This window comes from Cinclus cinclus, chromosome 5, assembly GCF_963662255.1.
Source record: "Cinclus cinclus chromosome 5, bCinCin1.1, whole genome shotgun sequence".
In the NCBI taxonomy this organism is placed as follows: Eukaryota; Metazoa; Chordata; class Aves; order Passeriformes; family Cinclidae; genus Cinclus; species Cinclus cinclus.
This window is the reverse complement of record NC_085050.1, coordinates 25,122,387-25,145,797: the sequence shown is the minus strand read 5'-3', so window position 1 is coordinate 25,145,797 and position 23,411 is coordinate 25,122,387.

Below are 23,411 nucleotides of genomic sequence, written 5' to 3'. Positions count from 1 at the left end.
TGTGTCTAGATTAGCTGATCTCTTTTGGTCCATACTTCAGGAAAAATAAGGTGAATTTCCTTTATTCAGGGAAAAAATAATTAATCAAGTTTGGGTTTTTAAAATTGATATTTTGAGTCATATTTTTGTGGATATAACTCCTTGTGTTTCTTAAGAGTTTGCATCTTTGTTATAAAGCTTCCTGAACAGTCTTGTCACATAGAGTAATTCGGGGACTGACAGTTTATCTGCCTATTTTCTTTTCTAATCCCATTCAAACTCCTGGTCTATACATTCATTTTTCTTAGGCAAAAATAAAGAAGTTACATTTGTATGTAAAATGATCAAAATATTAATTTTAAAAATTGTAGCTTTTACAAAAGCTTCTCTTAGACTATGGTGTTCTCAATATTGCTTTTAATTTTTAACTGTGCTGCAGCTCAGCTTTACCTTGTTGAATTAGAATGTAGAATGTCGGGGCAAGTGGTGAGATCCAAACTGTGTTTCACCTAGGCAATTCCAGTTAAGTCCTATCTTCTTATTTTAATGGTGCAGCTAAAAGGTCCTGCTTTTGTCTTTTGGCCAGCTCTCCACCTGCACAACTTTCTGAATAAATATTTTAGCAGTGCAATGATGGAATGGGCTGCAGAGCAAGGTAGATATGATGTCAAAGAAGCAAAAGTTGCAGATGAATTAATTGAAGCCATGTGTGACAGAAAAAAAGTGGAATATAAATAAAATGATTTCTTCAGAGCGGGGAACAAACCTGCACCCTGTTAGCTTTAAAGAAGAGTAGCTGTGATGTACTGGAGTCATGGCTGTTAATTACTACTGATTACTACTTCTGTCATCACTACTGACATTGGCATATCAGTATATTGGGATAAGGGACAGGAAGAGGTTGGGTGCATTAGTATAATATACTCTTGGAAATACATTTAATTAGTGCAAAAATATTTTATACTTTTAGTTGGGGTGTGTTTATTATTTTATACTGCTATTATTTAGGCTGTGTTTGTGTTTTCTTTATTTAGGTTTAGGTGTTAAATCTTAATTGCCACTGGAAGTGGAGTTTACTAGATAGATAGTTTGTCTGTAGTCACATGTTCTTCTGGCTTCCCTCTATTCTCTAACATTGTAATTCACCGTTGAGCATATGGTTGAACATAAATTTGTATCAAGATAGTGTGGTAAGCACTAAAAATGTGAAAAAAGTTCTGATAATACAAAACATCCTGAGATTAAACTGATGTGTCATTTCTCTTTAAATTTTGTGAAAACAAAAGTAAGTCTATAATTAAGATGTCCAATTCTCAGACTAAACTATGAGATACAACGAATGAAGGAAACTGAGTTGAAGGCAAATGAAAATAAGAAGCTCAGAAGCTGATTCAAAGGTGATGTCTGGGATTTAATTAAGGAAAGAAAGAAAAGATCAGGAAACTTGAGATTCAAATATTGTATAAAAGAGCTCTGTATCTTTCTAAATTAGTAAACTTCTCAGGTTTTTCTTGGAAGAATTTAGATTACCTTCAAGCAGTCAAAGAAAGGCTGAAAATTTGAGTTCAATGCCTTAGAGATCAGAAAATGAGAAGGAGAAGAAAATTACTGTCAACCTCAGACACAGAGTTAAATCCAAGGACCAGTAAAAAGACTCAGTAAATAAAGAGGCAATAATGGCATTTATTGTATAAAAATAGTATTAGGATGGAGCAATATTACACAGAAACAATATAACAAAAATAATAGAGGGTTGTACTGAAATAATATACAAATGCATGAGTAAAGTCATGAGAATGAAGTATCTACCCATCAGGGATTGAAAAAAGTCTATTTAATAGAAGAACTTTGATTTCTGAGTCAAAACTTGTGGGTGATGATAATGGAGAAAGAATGATTAAGGATGATGTGACAGCTTAGTCAAAAAGGAGGCAAGTAAAGTAGCTTCCAGCAAAATTAGAGGCAGGTAAAAAATAAAGAAGACATTTGCAAGAGCATTGAAGAAACCATTAAAATCACCTTATAAAGCATAAGAATAACTAATTGGCTTGGCTGAAACTAATCATGTGTTAAAAAGGTTAACTAAATGGACAAAAATAAGAAGGAAAGGAAATGAGAAAATAGGTCCATTAAGTTTTAAGAAGCTAATGGGTCAGAAAAAGATAGCTGAGAATTCAGAATATCTTAAAAAGAAAAAAAAAAAGGATGTTGAACTCCAAAAACACCCTGCTCTCAGTTAAAATCATACTTTCTCATTTCTGTCCAAGAAAAAAAATCACATAGGATTAAAAAAAAAACAAAAACAAAACAAATGAGAACATGATGTTTTTCATTTTAAAATTAGCTTAGAGACTGTATTCAATAAAACTTTAGAGACATACACACTTAGAATTGAATGTACAGGCATTTTGCTTGTTTATTTATCACTTCTGAGAGAGAAGCTGTGTAATTTCACATGAACCATGTTGTACCTGCCCTGAAAGCTCTGCACATTGCAAAGGTAATCTGTTGCTGGAAAGCTTCCCTCTGGGACACATTTCAATGCAAATAGCATTCACAGAATGTCTGGTCCTGAGTGAATTATGGGCATTATGAAACCTTTTAAAACAGTCTCTGTTCAAGACTTGGGTGGATGAATTACTAATTTGGTATGCTCTTGAGACTTGGGTGGTGAATTAGAGACTAGATGCTGAATTAGGCAGGTTGAAGCAGATATGCACAAGAGTAGAAGGCAGTCAGTGAGGATTTTGGGTATTTTCAAATGGATTTCAGTACTTCCACAGTTTGAAGGTTGCTGAATGCAATTATATGGGAAAAACTGGGTTGGATAAGTCCTGCTGTGGAGCCTGCCTACATCTTCTATACAACATGTGGCCATTAGCTCAGATAATTTTAAACACATAAAAAGCTGTTAACCTGAGCTCATATCATTCGCTTAAAAACAACCAGCCAAACTGATTTGTTGTAATCTTTTTCAGCACACGTCATTTCATTAGTGAAGAATATCTGGCAAGAGATTTGATGGATCCTGGGGCCCTGAGGAACATAATTATTCTAACACCCATGTCTGCCATGTAGCTGTAACCCCAGGGTTATATCTCATAGTTGGTAAGGTACACAGGAAGAGATAGAATTTGACCCAAAGACCTTACGAGCATTTCACTGTTTATTTGTTTTTATATTATTTAGTTTTTCTACATTCTTCTACAGTCTATTCCTCATCCTTTCTTTCTAGTACCGCGCAGAGATTTTCCCCTCTGCAGTGCCAATCCTTTATCTTTCAGTGTGTGTCTCTAGTGCTCTCATCAGCCTGTTCATTCACCCATCCCTGTGCTATTTTCCCCCTTACAGTCTAGTGACATGTAAGCTGATCACAGAAATCTTTATGTTCCTTTGTTCGAAGCACCTCGACACAGTTCTTCATTTCTTCTTTTCTTCCTGACAATTGTGTTCATGGCTTTGTCATCCCAGTAAGTGGGAGTACAAGAACTGGCAACATCCTGGCATCCTTTTTGAGCACACGCACTGGATAGTTTTGTTGAATGCTGTTCTGTCACGATGTTCAAAGCAAACATCTACTGCAATGCAGCTGTTTGAGCTGTGCCTGCACTTGGTACTATTTTTGTTTGCAGTTCAACATATTTTCTTAAACCTCTTTTAGTAAACTCAGATACATGCTGCAGGCTGATAGCTGTTCAGAGAAAAGAATAATCCCTAGGAACTGTCTGCTTTGGCAAACATGTACATGCTTTTCAATATGTCAACAGGCAATTATTCTAGCAGTGTTTATTCCCTCAGTTCCCTCAACCCAGCCTAGCAATTGAGTACTTTTTTTCATATGGCCCCACTTAAGAAAATCAGATGAGTGCCCAGAATTGTGAATTTGTCATCTGTGGATTCATGCAGTCACAGTTCTAATGATCTAGTTATTCAACCTTTTACACTTTTTTAGAATTATATTGGAACACATATATTTCAGGACCAGGATCATACAATTTATATTACTCATATGATAATGACTATGAATGTGAGTCTTATATTTTCAAAACCCATCTACTGACATTCCGGAGAGAGTCTTCATTAACTTCTTTCCCCCCACAACTTTCCTACCACAGTTCATTCCTGCCTCAATAAACAGTTTACTTCTACAGCATCAGGAGAAAAGCTACTTCTCTGCTGTTTTTCCCAATCAAGATAATTTCAGATTATAGGATCTTGCTCTGTGCATGCCCATGGCCTCATCCCTCAAAGCTGTAATTTATCCGGTAATTACCTTGTTACTTTATGGCTCATACAGTGTACAAGTAGTTAAAATCTTTATGTAGAATGGTCTGATGATTTGAGAAAGCTTAAAATATTTTCCTTTGAGAATATATATTTTTAAAATTTCATTAAAACAGTTAAAAAAGTGGAAGCTGTTTTTCATGTCTTAGCCAGTTTATAAAGGTTAGAGATTAGTATCCCCCAGCTCTTTCAAAGAATGAAACCTGCTGCAATGGATTTTTTTTACACCATGTCTGGAATTCTTTTTCTGAAGAAAAGTAGCCATTACAGTACTTAAAATACTTTGATAGTATGATAAAAAATATATACTTCTGTCTGGCATGAATGACTGCATGGTTGAGATCTGGATTTATTCCCTTCAATTGTCTGTTAGTGATCGGGGCTATCATTTGAATTTTTGACAGCATTTATATTACATATATAGATAACTAACTGTAACATTGATATTGAAATTTACATCTAACACCTCTACTAATATTTTATTGGTATTTAACCAAGTATTGTAATACTAGTATAGCTTTCTTAACTTTTGGGGGGCTTTAGGACACCATGATCCCACCCCCCCCCCCACCCCATTATAGTAATATCTCATCTGCAGCTGATGAGAAATTTTGGGACCTAAGATTCATTTCAAAATGCAGTGCCAAGGCCCTGACATGCTTCATCCTTTTCCTCCACACTAAATTCTATTTTCTACTCATTACAGCTGTTTCCTCCCCTTGGTCCCCTTTGCACAAGGTGCTTTGCTGTGTGTGTTTCTGGGGACTGTGTGGGCAGATGCAGTCATGAGAGGGGAAGATGTGAGCAGTTCACAAAGTCCTTTGACATACAACACATGCAGAACATATTACTGGCCAACAAGAGGATGATGGGAAACAGCTCACAGGTTCAAAAAGTTCTTCAAGAAGAGGAAAATATTCAAGAAGAAAGAGAGATTCAGGGTTTTAATTTTACAAAATCACAGAATCATAGAATATCCTGAGTTGGAGAAGACACACAAGGATCACTGAGGCCAACTCCTGGCCCTGCACAAGGCAGCCCCAAGAATCACACTATGTGCCCAAGAACAAAAGCTTCTTCCAACAAGCCTCTGGGTGAAAAACCTTTTCCTGATATCCAATGTAAACCTCCCCTGACACATCTTCAGCCTATTCCCTCGGGTGCTGTCACAAGCCATCAGAGAGGAGAGAGTGGTACCTGCTCCTCCACTTCCCCTTGTGAGGGTGTTGAAGAAGACAAAGAGGTTCTCCCCTCAATCTTCTCTTCTCCAGGCTGAACAAGCAAAGTGATCTCAGCCTGTCCTCATACAGTTTTCCATTCAGGCCCTACACCGTCTTTGTAGCCTTCCTCTGGACACTCCCTAATTACTTTCTATCTTTCTCATATTGTGGCACCCAAAATTGCACAGGGGACTTGAGGTGAGGCTGCCCCAGTGCAGAGCAGAGCAGGACAATCCCCTCCCTTGCCTGGCTGATGATGCTGTGCCTGATACACCCCAAGACATGCTTGGCCCTCCTGGCTGCCAGGGCACTGCTGGCGCATCTTGTCATCAATGAGAACCCCCTGTAAGTGATCCTGCTCTCCAGTGTCCCATTCCCCAGTCTGTCCATGCATCCAGGCTTGCCCCATCCCAGGCACAGAATCCAACACTTGTCTTTGTTAAACTTTATATGGTTGGTAGTTTCCCATCTCTCTAAAGGAGATCTTTGGGTTTTTTTGAGGAGGAAAGAGGGTTGAATAAAAGCAAAAGGGAATTCTGTTTTAGAGTCTGGAGTTCACTGTGTTCTCACCTAAAGAAGGGCAAATTATTTTCTCATCGTGACTAACTAAATGGAGTTGATCTGCTCCCTTGCTTTTGGTGCAAAGTGAGACAATTGAGGATTTAAAAATTAAAGTAATTGTAGTATTTGCTGAGCAGACTGGAAGGAGGTATGGACAATACATCCCTATTGCAACATGCATTCTTTCCTTGCTGCTACCACAGACAATACACTGGCATTATCCCCTTGGTGGAAAGAAATGTTGAAGTAGGAACAGTGGAGGTAGGACATGGGCCAGAAACCTTACATAATCCAAGCCTGAGCACATGGAGAGTCTCTTTGCCAGAAGAATTTCTGCCTAACAATTTTCAAGTAACGCTGCTGCAACAGAAGCATGACACTTTTGAACGTGGCTATTTCAATAGATTTGACTGTATTGGTAAAGTTCTATCTCATATATGAGAACACAAACATCTAGTTTGTCTCTTTGTTTTTCCCTTAGTATTCACAGTTTGCTCTGGGCACTTTCAGCATTTAGAAAGAATATCAGTCTGATTTGTTGCCTGCAAGAGAGTCTAATTAAAACAAGAGAGCAGGATGGGAACTGATGACACATAGTGCAGCTGAGCTGCTCCCAAAGCTCAACATGGCAGCTGTGGTTTTTGTCATTTGCAAAGCCTCAGCCAACACGTTGGCCCACAGAGTTAAAATAAATGTCTAATTATGTTGTTTAATTATTTCAGTTCCAAATCCCTTCTTGAAAAGTATTGCAAAAGAGGTGAGAGAAGTACTGAGAGTGCCATTATAATGTCTGTGGCTTGCCAGTAAATCAGAAATCATGATGCTTTCTCTTAGTCAGGTTCCTTCCTTTCCTGTGCCTGTGGTCAGGCTGCAGAGGAAGGAGTGTGTGTGCTTGAACCAGTCTCCAGCCCTCTGCCCTCCCCTGTCACTTGGCACTGACTCACAGCACTGTTTTTCAACATGATGCTAATTAGCTGCTGAGTAGTGAGATACTGTGAACTCTGAGAGAAAAGACAGAAAAAGACTTCAAAGATGTTTACCATTTTTTCTTTTTTTTTTTAAATTGTGACAGTTATAAAAAAATTAATTATTACTGCTGTCTGCATCCAGCAATTTCTTGTGTGCAGGAAGACATTGCTCCAGGTTATTCTGGGGTGAGGAGGTTATGACTTTGCTCTTTGCTTTCCATGGAGTAGGCCAAAAAGAGGGAGCAAATATGGATTGCTGTGCTAAATCTGGGGGCTATAATTGCACAGGGTGGTACTAGTGTGCCAAGCAGAGAAAAAGTGACACAGGAAGAGAGACTGAGATTCCTGGATCACAGCAAACTCTTGGGAGGTGTTGTTAGATCTAAGTCCAGTTTGGGGCACTGACACCTTTCCATGCACAGCTTAAGTAAATGCTCTGTGTTGAAGTGATGAGAATGATTAGGTCCTTCAGAATCTCTATTGTTTTAACCAATATTCACAAAATTACTTGCCAGTAAATTGGTTGATACTATCTCGATTAATGCGTCCACTGTCTTTGGACAGGCTCTCCATCAATTAATCTGTTTGTGAACCAAAGTTCATCAAAACAGTTATTATTCAGAACCCTGGAAATAAAGTGACTTTTCACACACAAATGGTTCCCACTGGTCATGCATATTTGATTAAGTGGTGGCCCACTTCTGCCATACTGCATTACTCTTAATTGGCCATTCTTCAAATAGCTTATTAAGAGATGAATGTTGAATACATTGTCAAAATGTAGGGGGGAAATTCTTTTAGAAAGACTTGTTTTTCATCGGGTCTACTTGTCTTTTATTTTCCTGTTGTTAAAGGTCTTCCCCATTCTGGAAAATTCTGCACAACATACAACAAATATAGTCAGTGCCCAGCTTGCTATTAATTCGTGTGTTCAAGGACACCTCTGAACTTCTCAGGGAACACTTCGAGTCAACAGTTTGCATTCATCAGACTCATGATTAACACACAAACTGTGACTGTAGCTGATGTATTTGGTTAGTTGTCTTCAGATCATTGTTTTGTTCTCCCAAAAAAGAGTTTCACATTTCTTGTAGCTATACTGAGATCTCTTTGTTTTTACATGGAACAAATAAGAGAAGAAAATGAGAGCTCCAAGAAGTCAAGTCTTTTCTGTATCCAGTGTTTTGGCTTTTTTTTTTGATTGATGAACATTTTGCATTCCAAAGGGATTTACTGTAATAACAGTTGTTAATTATTGCAAAGAGAAACTGGCTTAAGAGAAAAAAGATTTGTCTCCAGAGTTTAGTGTCAATTTACTGCTGATTCCTCTTCAGCTAAGGGAATATTGATACTACAAACAATGACTGCACACCAGTGCCAACTGAAAAGCCAATTGATTTCTTAATACTTCTTTTGGAGTATGTGTCAGCCATTTTCCAGACAAAGTATTCTGATTTTAATTCTCAGTTTCCTTCACAAACTGACACTCTTTGTAATTAGGAGATTACAGAAAGACTTTCTAGAAAGTCTACATAGAAGGAAAAGTGAGTTTAATTTCTTTTGTTCTAGTCTGATCTTATGAAAAATTCAAATGTGATGACTGCATAGAGAAATCTTGGTGCCCATCTGAGAGTGGTAGGAATTTAAATGAAAGATTTTTACTTTTCTTAAACTGGAGATAGCATAAATTAGAATTTGACAAAATTCACAAAGTGGAACAAAATTAAATTAATTTTTTCCAGCTACCCTTGGATCTCTAAGCCTTGTCAGTCCCTTTCCTTGTTTCCCTTTTTGCATATACACATCTGAGTAGTATTTTCTTCTCATACGTACTTCAGAATTTATTCATGTCTATTTGTTTAAACTGTGCAATCAATAAATGTGTAGATGTTGCTAGCGATTATCCAGCTACCAGCCACAATTCCTTTTTATCTTGACCATTATTTTCATATAATTCAAAGTAAATCCAAAATAGTACTTTATTTTCTTCACCTTTTAGCATTACTCTTCTAGAAAGAAGTGGGAACCGCTCTTATAGTTTTTTGGTGAGGGAGAATTACTTAAGGGATATTAAAATATACCATGATTACACTTGCTCACGAAAATCCCTGGTCTGATCCCAGGTCATAAAGAGTTGAAGGGGGCCAAAACCAATGTTAACTGTACCTGTCCAAAATTTTCTCCTGAGTGAATTTTGTCCTTGTGAATTTTCTCCTGAGTATGCAAAGGAAGGTCATTAATCCCCACAGCCCATGCTTGGTTGGTGAGGATACATTTTCCTACTTTTAAAGGCTTACACTTGCCGCTGCCATCTGTAAAGCAGAAGGACTTTACTGCCAACATGAGGCCTGTGTGGTAGGATGTGATGCTGCAACACATAATTAGTGCTCAAAAGACAGGGTGTCTCTTGCAGCCCATCTCTCTGCTCTATGAAGATTCATTACTAATCAGATGCAATGAGCATGAGGCCTCTAGACCTGAGATTTTGTTGTGCCACACGGCCCAGAAAGGCAACCATGCTTCCCAGTGACGGAAATCTTCTTTTAGCTGTGAATGTGTATTGAAGAGGGGACTACAATTAATATTGCACAGTGTATGCTTTGAAAAAATATTTCATCAAAGTGTCTGCTTTAAATTTTTAAGTTAAATATTATTCTGGATTTTCAAACACTTTGTTAGGTAATGGATATAACCAGGTTCTTGCAAGTCTAGAGTAATAAAACTTGGACAACATGTCAATGGTGCATCCTTTGAGTGTCAAAAGAACAACACGTGAGATTTCCAAGGCAAGTATATAATTAAGCTAGCAAAAGGGACATTGAAAGCATTATGTTAAGGATAGCTTTCCACATCACAATCCATGCTTGGAAAATGTTGTGGATAATTTTTTCTTTAGAAAAGGCTTCAGTAGAATGGGAATGGAAGAAGGAAGAAACAAGCAGAATGTAGTATATTCAGACTTCTTTTCTGCCAGCCTGTTGATGTTGCCTTTATACATCTTTTCTGCTGTTAAAATAAAAATGAAAGAAAATCCTTCTATTTTCAATGAAAATTTAAAAGACTGAAATGGATACACTCCTGCAAGATCTTATCCAGAACATCTCTGGAATTTTCTGGTACTTCAGTGAAACATTTAAGTGTCCCACATTGTTTATTTTCCAGTTTTCAGTATTTCCCTCATGGGGATGGTCACTGTCTCCCTGACTCATCATGCCATCCAGTTGCTCTATCTCTTTCAACTTTAAGTGCATGTTTATATAGTTAAATCAAGTGCTTTGTAAATTAAATGCTCTACTAAAACACAGGCAGGAGTCTGCCATTGGTGTATGCAGACCTTTTCCTTCAAATCATTGCCCTCTCCAAAAAAAAATTGTCACAGATCTCCCATCTTCTAGGGTTCTTATCCATCCACAGCGGTAGTTAGGCCAATCTCATCTATGACTTTCAACTTAAACTCACATGCGAGCAGCTTTAGATATTTCTGTTGTAAGTTTCTAAACTACACTGCAAAAATTTTGAGTGCTAATACGGCAGCTGCAAGACAGGAGTTGTATCACTGTGAAAGTTGAGCACCCTCACAGTGGGGACACCAGTAACCAGTACCTGCTTAGATCTAGATACAAAAGGGGCTTACCTGCCTTTCAGGCTGTGCAGCACCTAACTTGAGTCTAGAAATGAGGAAGAACTCTTAAAGAGTTCAACCCTCTTGGATAAAGAATAATTTGGGTCCAGCAGAAAACTTTAGAAGTGCTACTACCCTGACTTTCACCTTGTAATGGTAGCCAGAATTAAATGCATGAAATCTGGGCAAAATTTGAACAGAATGAATAATATTTCCAATATATTTTCTAAATACATGACTGAGTGAAATTCTAGCTAATTATTTTCATTTTTTTTCTCATAATTAAATGCTTTTGGATATTTTTTACTTAGGAACAGTTTTTATCCTTGAATACTCATTAAAAACCATGACCTAGGTGCACAGTGTGGCTTTGAAGAGTCTCACAAGTTTTCTCTTTCAGGATTCAGAGCATCAAAATCATGATCTGTCTGAAATTATGCATAAGCCTTCTTCAGAATGTCTGTCTTTATGATCTCCTAGTTTGCATTTCTCCAGTATTATTTGTTATTTAAAATACAGCTTACCTTGTTTTGTTTTGATGCTTGAATTTCAAGTTACGGTAGCAATAGCACACTCCAGTTAATTCATTTCCAGGTGATCTTCACTCTACTTGAGTGCTTAAAAAACCATTTGTCTTTCTGTCTTGTACCTTTTAATTCCTCCTGCAGCATGCAATAACAATTCAAGAAATTCACTGCTTGTCATGGCCTATTGGTTCAAAATTAAAAAACTAAATTTGGAAACTACACATGCTCAGCTATCAGTTCTTCTAGTGTAAAGCTGTCTTACCATGGGAAATTGCCAATGGACTTTACCATCCCTGAAAAATATCAACATTAATAGAGTAAAAACAGAGTAGAAGAATATTTTGCCTGTGTCATCTTGGTGAAATATAGTGTAGATATAAAAGTGAAACCTGCCAAGTCTTCTAAAAAATCCAAACTATTTTAAAGCAACCTCTGCCTTGGGGGATTGAATGTACCATGGAGGCCCTGAAGTGGCATGTGACATGGCAGCATCAGACAGAGATACTAGCACAGGTCAGGAGGCACTACAGGAATATCAGCAAAGCAGTATGCCTGAGCCAGTGCAGTTACTGCCTGCATTTCTTCCTGTTAGGAGTGCCCAGCTTGTGCTGCATGATAATCATGCCTCTCAGAGATAGCTTTTGTGGAGATATGTCTAATGGCTGTGATGTAAACACAGCAATTCAAGAGCACCCTAAGTCACCACAGCAGGTTGCCCTCAGGACAGCCCCCAAATCCCTTTTCGCTTGACTAGGCCTACTCATGTGGTACCTAAAATCCTGGGGAGACTGACAGTCAACAGAGCAAGTCTGCACCCTCAGAAGAGATGCCATCCCGAGGAACCTTGACAATTTCTAGAAGTGGGCCTGTGTTCAAGACCAAGTGCAAGGTCCTGCACCTGGGCCAGGACAATCCCAAACAGAAGTACAGACTGGATGGAGAATGGATCAAGAGCAGCGTTATAGAAAAATAATTGGGGTGTTTGACAAGAAACTTGACATGAGCCAGCATGTGTGCTTGGATCCCAGAAGGCAAACCATATCCTGGGCTACAGCCAAAGCAGCATGGCCAGCAGGTTAAGGGAAGTCATTCTGCTCCTCTACTCTCATGAGACCCCACCTGGAGTTCTGAATTAAACTCTGGATCACCTAACGTAAGAAAGTCATGGACCAACTGGAATGAGTCCACAGGAGGGTCATGAAGATGCCTAGTGGCCTGGAACACTTGCTCCTATGGGGCTGGGAGAGTGGGGGTTGTTCAGCCTAGAGAAGAGAAGTCTCTAAGAAGACCCTATAACAGCCTTCCAGTACTTGCAGTGGCTACAAGACAGCTGGAGAGGGACCTTTTGCAAGTGCATGTAGTGATGGCACAAGAGGGAACAGCTTCAAAGTATAGGAGGCAATATTTACATTAGTGTTAGAAAGAAATTCTTTACCCAGATGTTAGTGAGGCACTGGAAAAGGTTTCCCAGAGCTGTGAATGAACCATCCCTAGAAGCATCCAAACCAGGCTGGATGAAGCTTTGAGCAACCTGGTCTAGAGGTAGGTGTCCCTTCTCATGGCAGGGCAGTTGGAACTAGGCCATCTTAAGGTCCCTTCCAACCCAAACCTTGCTATGTTTCTATGAAAGTGTCACATCCAGCAGTGGACATTAAAGGTCTCATTTCTCCTGCATATCTAACACTACCATATCAGCCTTGGAAAGGAATAAGACCTGATCTCTACTACAGAGGAAAGCTGATTATTAAAAGCACATAACCAAGGGTAGACACAGTTGATCTGTAAGAGCCCCTGCCACAACCCCAGTGCTGCAAACTGACTCTAGATAGCTCAGATCAGTGAGGTGCTCAATCTAGGTTATTACACTTGTGTATCTGCTTGGTTTATCAATGCTTAGACTTGGCAGATCAGCTTCTGATCAATTTGAAGGGCAATTTCCCTAACAGCATCCTACCAAATACCACCTAGGCATAAATTTATGTACAAAACTGGAAATCTAGGCATTTTGAGGTTCACTTAGTGGATAGGATGGGGTCCCTTGCAATAATGTGGTAGAAACCTGTACTGGGAAAAGAAGTTGGTTTGCATATAAAGGTTCAGTCACATCATTGGGATGAGCGAAGTCCAGATTAAATACTTTCAGTACATCTGTCCTGTCCCAGGGGAATGCCCTCAAATGGCACAGAGCATTGGGTAAATTGTGACCTGTGTTAAAGCCGCTCCCTTGTGCAGGTACACAATGTTTAAGTTTTATGGATGTCAGAGAGAAAATAATAAAATAGTTTTGGCCTTGGTATATCTACCTAGCGTTTTCAAGCAGATGCCAGCTTTGTCTCTTCAGGTGTCAAGCTGGCTGAATGTGAACCAGCTCCCTGCTGAAGCTGTGCAGCTCTAGGTAATACATTACTGACTCTAGGACAATCAGTAATCTGAAAGGCAGGATTTCTTTAGGCTTGATCCACTGCCACTCCAAAGCAACTAGAGAATATCCAACCCACTGACAGAGCAGGCTCTTAAATAAGGGCACCCAGTTTTGATACCCCTGGAGAAGGCCTCGGAAGCAGCCTTCAACTGTTTCTGCACTTATAGCTGTTCTCCTTGATCTATGTCACAGAAATCATACCAAGTTTTGATTGATCACAGCATGATCAAAGCTATGCTGTGCCAGAAAGCAATTTGAGCCTCCCTTTTTTCTGCTCCTGGCTAGATCACTACAGAGCTTTTCAGTGTTCATAGCTTTATAACTTGGTTTTTTATCTCCAGGTCACATCACATGCTGTGTATTGACTGCAAATTGATTTTTGCTCATTGTGTAACTCTAACTTAAAAAAAAAAAAGTTATTGCAGAATTATATTTGAAAGCTTTGTCTCTTCACTTAGTGTTAGCTCATATGCTGTATCATTTTTTTTCTCTTTTGTGATCAGTTTAGCATGAAAAGCTGTTACATATTTAACAGGCATTTCCTTTTGCAGATTTTTTTTTTCTTTTTAATCTTAAAACAGTTTTGTAAAACAGTGTAAATCTTAATATATAAAGGATTAATACATGCTTTTCTTTCAGATGGTCTGAGCATTAAGATTCCATAAATAGCCCAATTTTCCCCCTGAGTTGATAAGCAGTCACATACTTCAGCTAAGGACATTTTTACTTTATCATCCAGAATGTGAACAAATTTAAATTTAACTGGCAATTATTGGTGATGAATGGAAGTAAAATATATGAGTGTTTTTCTAATTTAGTTTGCTTAATCTCATCTTCAGTGCTGCTAAGTAATTGCTTGAGAAACCATCAAGACAAAAGGCTCATAGACTCCTATTGCTATGGCATCAACCAATTTATGTTGCATCAGCATCATCCACCAAGAGATGATAGCCTCTGATCCCAGGAACTTTAAAATTCTTTTTATTTGCATTGAGGCTCTCTAAAGAATATAAAAATCTAAATTCAACCTCACTGTGGAATTTCTGTGTTCAGCAGCTAAACTGTCACTATGGGACATCTCCTAAAATTCATGCTTAATTCTAGACATACACATTCCCTATGAGATTTCATCTCATTTATGTTAGTTACATGTTCTGAAGGCTCGGTAACTGTGCAATCATTAAAATAATCTCCTGATCTTCAGTCCATTTGCTTATGCTGCCTTTTTATTCTGATGTTTGGCAAATACAGCGACTTCTTCTAGGGTTCAGGGGACCTTTCTCTTCAGTTCCAAGAAAGATATTTGTGGAGCCAAACCTCAAATTCAAAAAGCGACAATAAATAAGAATGGCATGTTTACCACCTGGTATTCTAGGTATGGTACAGATAACTGCAAATAAAACCAGGACTGGCAAATATTTGTACCAGCAGAATCCAGCCTCGAGCAAGAGTATGTTGTGCCAGGCTGTACTATACTAACTGGGTAGAAAGGTGGTCCAGCTGATATAACAACTTTTCAGAGCTTTAATCAGCAAATTAAGCAAATACTTGGCTCTCTGAATTCTAATACATTCTAAAATGCATTTAGGTATAAGAATATGGTGAGACTTCCTCTTGGGAAATTATCATCTGATTTTGGTCACCTACATTGAGGAAAGATGAACTTGAAACATAGCTGATGCAGAGTAAGACCACTAGTGTAGTTAGGCTGGTTAGTAGCCTTCTTGTATACACAGGAACTCTGTTTGTGTGGTCCCATCAGATTAAAGATGACAGCAGACTGATAATCTAATTGGTATCTAATATATTGGAGATTCAATATCAGGTTTATACAAAGATGACAGGCTGATGATTATTTTAGTTCACTTTATCCTGAGTTTGATAACGTTTCATTCTTTTTTCATAGTTCTAATTGAATTACTGTTCTTATGATCACTTATTTGGAAGCCAAAAGGTAGACTGTCTTTCTTCAAACTTTTCTGAATTCAACAAAAGCAGACCAATAGACTGTAAATAATAGTATTATTTATTTACTTTTTTCCTTGAAATACACAGAATTGGTTTCTTTCTCTGTTGTCTATGAAAAAAAGCCAAATGGATTTCAAACATTAAACAAATATTACATTAAAGCTTGAAGCTTACTTGCCCTCACATTGAGCAGATGTAAATGGTACAGGAGAATATTTGTGAAAAGCCAGATGTTCATAATTTTCTTTTCCCAGAGAAGCAGTACTCTGTTCTCCTTTTGATCATTTTATACCTTGGAAATTGACATTCCTCTAAACATCAGACTACGAATTAAAAATGGTTGTTTTCTATACTTGGTAACTCTGTTTTTATAAGACTATCTTGAAACTGGTCATTTATTGCTCTGCAATTCCGAGCTAATTAAAATTAGTCAAAGAAGCTGCAATGGACAGTGCTAGGATTCCTTCTGAAATGTATTTTTCTAATGTGCACTGCTCTCAATCTCTTTTCCTATCAGTTGACTGGTATATAATTTTCATGTCCTTAATTTGGTGTCACAGCTCAGGAAAGGTACTCTCCAGTTTAGTGCTTCCACTGAGACTTTTCAAACCGTGCATGTCTCATTCACTCTCCCCCTCTCCCTGTAGCAGGATTGGAGAGGAGAATTGAAAGCACAAAAGTGAAAATCACAGGTTGAGATAAGAGCAATTTACTGGAAATAGAAATGAGATAAGAAGGTGAACAGTAAGAGCAACGATGTTGACAAAAAAGTGAACAAGATAGGCCAACGATTCCCATGTGATTGCTCAGAAGCAGCGTTACCCACCAGGTTTATTGGATCAGATGGGACACCTTCTCCCCAGCAGACTTCTTTCCCCCCCTCCCCAACCACCCAGCAATAATATGAGGTGGCATAAAACAACCTTTGGCTCCTGGCCATGCCCCCTCCTGGATGCTGCAAAAATTAACCCTGTCCTGGCTGAAAACCAAGACATTTGGTTAAAATATACATGTTATATTGCTCAGAAGGATACAGGACTATATTGATGGATAGATGCACATCTACATAGCCAGTTACATGTGTTTCTTTTCTAAATTTTGCTGATGCATCTCCATTTCTGAGCACTTGGCTTTCTTCCTGAGATTTTACCATTTATGATTTCTTGAGGATCTGGATGAAATTAATCAGGATTTCTGAGGAGGATTAAGATAAGATCTAGTAAGGCAGCCACATTAAAACAGCATTGAAAAATATCCCTGCTCTGGCAGTCACCTAAGTCAGGAAGGCTATAAAATTCATGCAGCAGCTGCAACTAGGTCACAAAATTTTCCTTAGTTTTCCTTTATAGGTTAATTAGAGGCTCCACAGTTTAAACAAAAGCTATGCCACTGATTTTAGCTTTATTGTGATCTGCATGTCAGGTGGAGCAGGGTTTAACCTCTACCCTCTCTAGAGGTGACTACAACTCTCATTTAAACCCTTCTACAGAGGAGGCAAAGATTTTATGACCTAATGTAGTTTCTTGTCTAGAATCTCCAAATTTTAAGAAAAACACATGACTGGAAGGTGATGGAATTTTCATCTCAGATACTCTCCTTAAGGCAGAGAAGGTCATCTTCAAATCCATTAGCCAAATCTCTTGGGATATATAGGTGCAAATGCTATTTATCTTAACATAAATCACAGAAAACTCACTCTCAACATTGTGTTTGAACCGTGAGATGGTATATATATAGTGTATTGGTTTAAGCAAACACTCCAGCTGTGGTCTGATGTAAAAAGTGATCTGAGGAGAGAATATCTATGGTCACTTGGACTGACAGTACAGTAGTGACCAACCAATTTCCTTACAGGGGCAGCTGTCTTTTGAAAAAGACTGCTTATGGTAAAGAAAAATACCTTTTTATTTACTATATAGGTGTTAGGATTATCTAAATTAATTAATTAAAAGACAGTTTGGAGAGTTGATAGACCTCTGTGTAGAAGGTAAACTTGTTCATGCTTATGTGAAACAGAACTTTAGTTGCTATTAAACCCTGATGGAAGTAAAAGGATATTTCACAAAAGGGCCAATTGAAGAAAAAGTAATCTTTGAAGATTCTGTAAAATTTTTCTGTCATAAAGATGAAGCCATGTAAAAAAAATATTCTATATGTATGAAGTCAACTACGTATTCACAAGCTGAGGCTTAACCAAGAGCATTGTGTGAAGCTGTTGAGTCAATATGGGAATGACAGCAGCTATTTTGAGTCCAGCCAAGCCTGAATGGACTTCATGACTTTTCTGTTAGTCTTTTTCTCATCCTTTCAGAGCTATTGAAAAGATAGAGTTATGAACCCATCTTTATTATACTAACACCTCTGTACTACACCTGCCTAAATTTTATAATATTGTGCATAGCCTCTTGCTATATTCAAGGTTGCCAAAAATAAAATCATAAGATCCTATAGTACAACTTAACACCTGCCCAACTTTTCACTGTTTTGCATGTTGAATTTACAGAAACATGACCTTGTGGAACACCCAGATGGCAGTAAGATCAGGAATAATCAAATACAGAGTTCTGATAAACTCTGTGTTACCTTTTATACTGGCTTTGTATAAAAATGAATATGTCTATGCAAAAAAAAAAACAAACCCAAAATCAGGAAAAAAAGTCCCCATCACCAAACAACCCTGTAGTAAGATTTAAATCTAAATTATTTCTTCCTGATTTTCTTTTCTTTTTTTTTTTTCCTTTCTCCTGAGGATGGAGCAGTTAACCTAATACTGTGACATTTAACGAAATTAGGCTAATATTGGTATAGCATTTTATAGCAAAAATAGGTACTCCAGCAAATATTAGTGCTAGTTCTGAACAGGAAAACTAAATTCTTTATCTCAGACTTCTCATTTAGCAAATAATGGCTATATTCAACTGTGTACTCAGTATAATTCCCACTTTTATAACCTTATCTAACACATTACAAGAGCGGAGTTGTTATAGCACTTTTCTGTTTCTGTCCTTCTACATCTCAAATGGCAAAAGTCAGGATGTCAGTTTTTAGCATACTCTCCATCTTTATTGAGGAGATGACAAATTGAGAGGGATCATGAGATGCTTTTTTCTCTGCTGAGGTCTGCTTGCAGTACAGCTGCTGTTCTGTGCTACAGTCACCTTTGGTAGATGCTCACTGGGTTTGCTTGCCTTCTAAGCTCCAAAGACCTTACTCTTCTGTTTACAAGGGAAGTGAACATACCCAGAAGGCATGTTCTAGTCAAATCCACCTTTGCTTGACTAGCATTTGATTACTTACATATTTTAGCTGGTTTGTTTTTTCAGTTTGAATATAGAGTGTTCCATTTCAAGATGTTGCTCTCTGTGAACTTCTGCAGAGATAATTTTGTGTTCTTTATTTGTATTGCTGAGATTATAGACATTCAAATATCAATGTCATATGATTTCCTGATAAACTGTTCCACTGTGAAGCTGGATGTCCCTTCCTCCCGCCCTTAGTTATGGGAATAGGTTGAGAAGATTCACCTGATTGTAATTAGGATGGCCTTAAGTGGAGCAAAACCCATTCCTGTTGATTTCTGCTCTCTAACGTTTTCAGAGCGGTATTTCTTCTCATTTTTCCCCACAGATGTTTGCTGAAAAAAAAAAGTGTATGAGGAGAAAGGGGATCTGCAGCTTGATTCACCATTACTCCATACTTCATAAATGCCCAGACAGAGAATTTGCAGATGTAGAAGTTATCTAATTTTTCAAAAATTACTAGTCTTATTGTGAGCTAACTAGGATGCTGCCAGCCTTTGTTTCTGCCCCACCGAGGAAGTCACTATCTCAGTGGGTAGGAGTGGCATAGAGGAGGAGGTCAGCCCATCTCTCAACAGCTCAGACTCTCAACCCACTGGCAGAGGAGTGTAAGATTGCTCCTGTTTGAAAGGGTGACCTTTGTTGTGGCGATTAGCTGTGCTAACAGTCCTTTCACCAGGGTGGGCAGGAAGTTGAAAGGGCTGCATGTAGCTCTGACTTGTGTTACTCTGCTTGCCAGTCCATGGGGCCATTTGAGGTGTGAGCAGTTTTTGCTGTCCCCAGCCACCTGCTATGAAGTACAGTTGCCTGTTTGCTGGCTCCTGTGATTAAACTGCACTGAGCATCTAATGCTCATCTTGGTAACAAGACATACAGGACAATAGAGAATTAAATTAAATTATCTGCAAACCCAGTGACCCACTTTCTATTTTAAACAGAGCAGAATTATTTAAAATATACAATTTGTTCATTTGCCTCACAGAAGAATGTGTTGGGAAGAAATGGTTATGCTCTGCATAATACTCTAACAAGAAAAAGCTAATGTGATATGACAAATTATATGTAGAACTGCAATGATAAAATAAGTTGGTCTTCTGGAGATTATTTTAATTGTTGCTTTTTGTCTTTCATATGCAAATAGACAAGTGCAGGTCTTATAAACCATTTTACAGTTAAGAGGATGACTTATTAGCTACCTTGTTACTAACATTCACAAAGTGTCATCTTCCCAATGCAGAGAATACGTTTAAGAAGGATCTAGCCAGGATGACTCTGTTCATTGCAGTTTAGACTTCATATTCTTACATACTTGAAATTCAGAGAAACAGGTATAATAGCAGCTAAAATTTCCATCTTGCTGTAGAAGCAAATGTATTTCTGATTTACCAGGTAGAGAATGCTGAAACCTATAATAGAATGATGCCGTCTACTTTATCAACAGGTTCACTATCTGTGTCAATTTGTATGGAACACAATTACTCTTGTTTTAAATAATTGCAGCTATCAGTGTAGACCTTTGAACAACAGGGAGCACATTCAAAAGCAATAACCTTTTCGTGAATTAATGGCACTGTAATTTTCTTAGAAGTTCTTTTCTTTTTCCGCTTATGCAACCGTCTATCACTCTTTGGTTAATATGCACATATCACATGCTTGTCTGAATAATTATTTTTTCCTATTTTCTTGATTTACTAAAGTTAAAGGTCTTAGCTAACAAGGCAATATGATATTTTAAGAAAAGATTTCTACAAAAAGACAAGAGTTGCCTTAGTTGTCTCCTGCTTGTACAGTGTTTCTTCCTCATCAGATACTTTCTTGCTTCTTACCATTGTGTAAATAGACAATTAACAAATGAAAGAATACTAGGAAAAAACCCTAAAGGGTCTCCTCAACTCCTATCAGCATTTATATATCTTTAATGTATATTTACTGTATATATCTTGCTGGCCCAAGGTGAACCACTCAGCAGTTAGACTGCAAACCTCCAAACTGAACTGACTAATCTTAAGTTTACCTTCAACAATATTAATATGTATACTAGTTATGCATGATACTGAGCCAGTGGGTTTTTTTTTTTTGTTGTTTGTTTTTTTTTTTTTTTTTTTTTTTGGTAAGAAAAAACAGGGAGGCAGAAAGTAGAAAAGAAAGGCTATTTTGTCTGTGTCCTGTCCTGAATCTCTTCTGTAATGCTGTTCCCAAAGGAAGTAAAAATCCCTTTAGACTGCAGTGACTTTCTGCAATGACAGTTGAATCATATTTTTGTCAGGTTTTATGGTGTCATTTTTATGTCTAAGAACTAGTATGCTAAATTTAAATTTATTCTTCCAAATAATAAAGGAATTGTTAAGAACAGTCAGAAACCTTTGCTGAACAGACAACCATACTCTTCTTGTCTCAAATATAAAATAATAAGCCTATTTTTTCTAGCTTGATTTTTGGAATCTCAATAAAATGTTGCACATTGTTGAAACCAATGAAACCCATTTTTCATGACTTGTATCTGGATTCCCTGGTGCAGATGGATTGAAATCACAGCACAATCTTTACCTTGACTTTTGCACATCTTTGCTTCCCTCTCTGGCCACCTATATTAACAAGACTTAGTATCTTCATGAAACTAGGAATAAAACACAAGGTATTTAAGAATATAAAGTTAGGATATAAAGTAGGGATAAAAATGTTTAAGGTGTTAAAGACCTTTCTTAACATCTTGATGCTATTTACAATAACACATTCAACTCTGTCATATTCATCTGAGAAATGGCAATGACTGCGAAAGAGGAAGAGCTCACAGAAGGATACAGAGAAACGTAGATATTCACACAGAGATGTGAATCCTTGGTGACTGTAAACTTCATTTCCTTGAGGCAAAGACCAAGTAGGGGAAATTTCAGCTTGTTAGTTAAACTGAGGAAAATCTATGATGAAGCTTATTACAGCCCTTGTTCTTCAACATTAAGCCTGCCTATAATTTAACCTGAAGATGCTGAAAGTTGTAGCTTACAGTAGTAATAGATAGACCTGGTTTTCAGGGCATTAACACAGATTTTTCTTTATTGGTTATTTTTTAGCTTGAGCTTATGGTCAGTAAAACATGCTGTCAAATCTGACTAATGCCACTGATGTTTATCATTTATAGTGCAGAAGGATAGAAACAGAAAGGGTAAAATATTTCATTTATTTATTGATATTAAATGATCAGTAGATGATTATTGCAATAATCATTCTCCAGATAACTCTTCAGATACCCATGAATTAGGGTATTTGATAACAGATTCCTCAATCTCCTGGGGGAGTGTCCCACACATTAGAGATAAAGTATACTGTGATACTTGATAGCTCTAAATTTCCCTTGTTGGTCCTTGTGTAAAAGAGCACTTGCCCTGGGTAGTGAGGTTTTTTGTACCTATCAGAAGAGCAGATGAGATTCTGACATGATAAGACATGGTTTCAGAAACCCAGCTGTGTCTAAAAAAGGGAATTCGGCAACCACATTTAATGCCCTGAGTCTTGTCCTTTTTGCCTGAAGGAAAGACCTAAATAGATCTGGGAAGGGAGGTGCTGAAGGCAGCTGGCAGATATTTTGAGAAGCAGAGCATCCTAACTGTTGGATGTGAGCCCTTCAATCCCTTCCTGGATTTGGGTCACAATTCATCTCCAAGACATAATTTCAGAGGGGGAGAAAGCTACCGTGTGTGCATATAGAGCCTGTGAGTTTCTTCAGTCTTAGGAGCTACTAAGTTTTGGGGCCTTGTAGAAAACTGTTCATTAAATACTTGCAAGTTTGAGGGTTTTTTTCTCCATCTCTGATATTCAACTTACTGAAGTGGAAATAGAAATGTAAGATACGTAACTGCTTAGAAGCCCTTTAGGGTTTCTGCTAGCTGTGGGGAGGTGGTTGGTGGTCTCTGCTGCCATGGCAGGGCAGATTCCCGCCCATTATTAAACTCAGCAGGGTTTGGAATTAGCTAGTTAAGGAGTCTTTTGCTCCAAAGGGTTAATATTGCTATATCTGCCTTCTGGGAACGAAATGCTGCCTGGTGTGGGTGAAGAGAAAAATGAGCAAAATATGGATGTCTTGGTCAGAGAACAGTGATTAGTTCCTCATTAAAGAGACAGAGAGAGAGACACATATAGTAACTATAGCAACCACTGCATATATAATCCTCTACCCACCTCACTGTAACCCACGTGGTTGCAATAAAGATTTTAAGCTATTGTTACTAGTTTGTACAGCCATTCCTCTAACTGAAGAGTCACATAATAAATGCCTTTCAAATATACATACACACACATATATATATATATATATATATATATATGCATTTTTATATTCACACACATACACAGACCCAAGAGAAACTGAGTTTCCTTATGATTACCTAAACAGATGGATAAAACCACCAGTATAAATATCCATCCATGGTATTCATAATATTTTTTTCCTGCTGTCTAATGGAAAAGAAATGGCATAATGACTCAGGAACCATGTCACCATTTAAGAATACATGTTTCTGTGCATATATTTCTATTCTCTGAGCTGTTACATGTTTAATTTCAG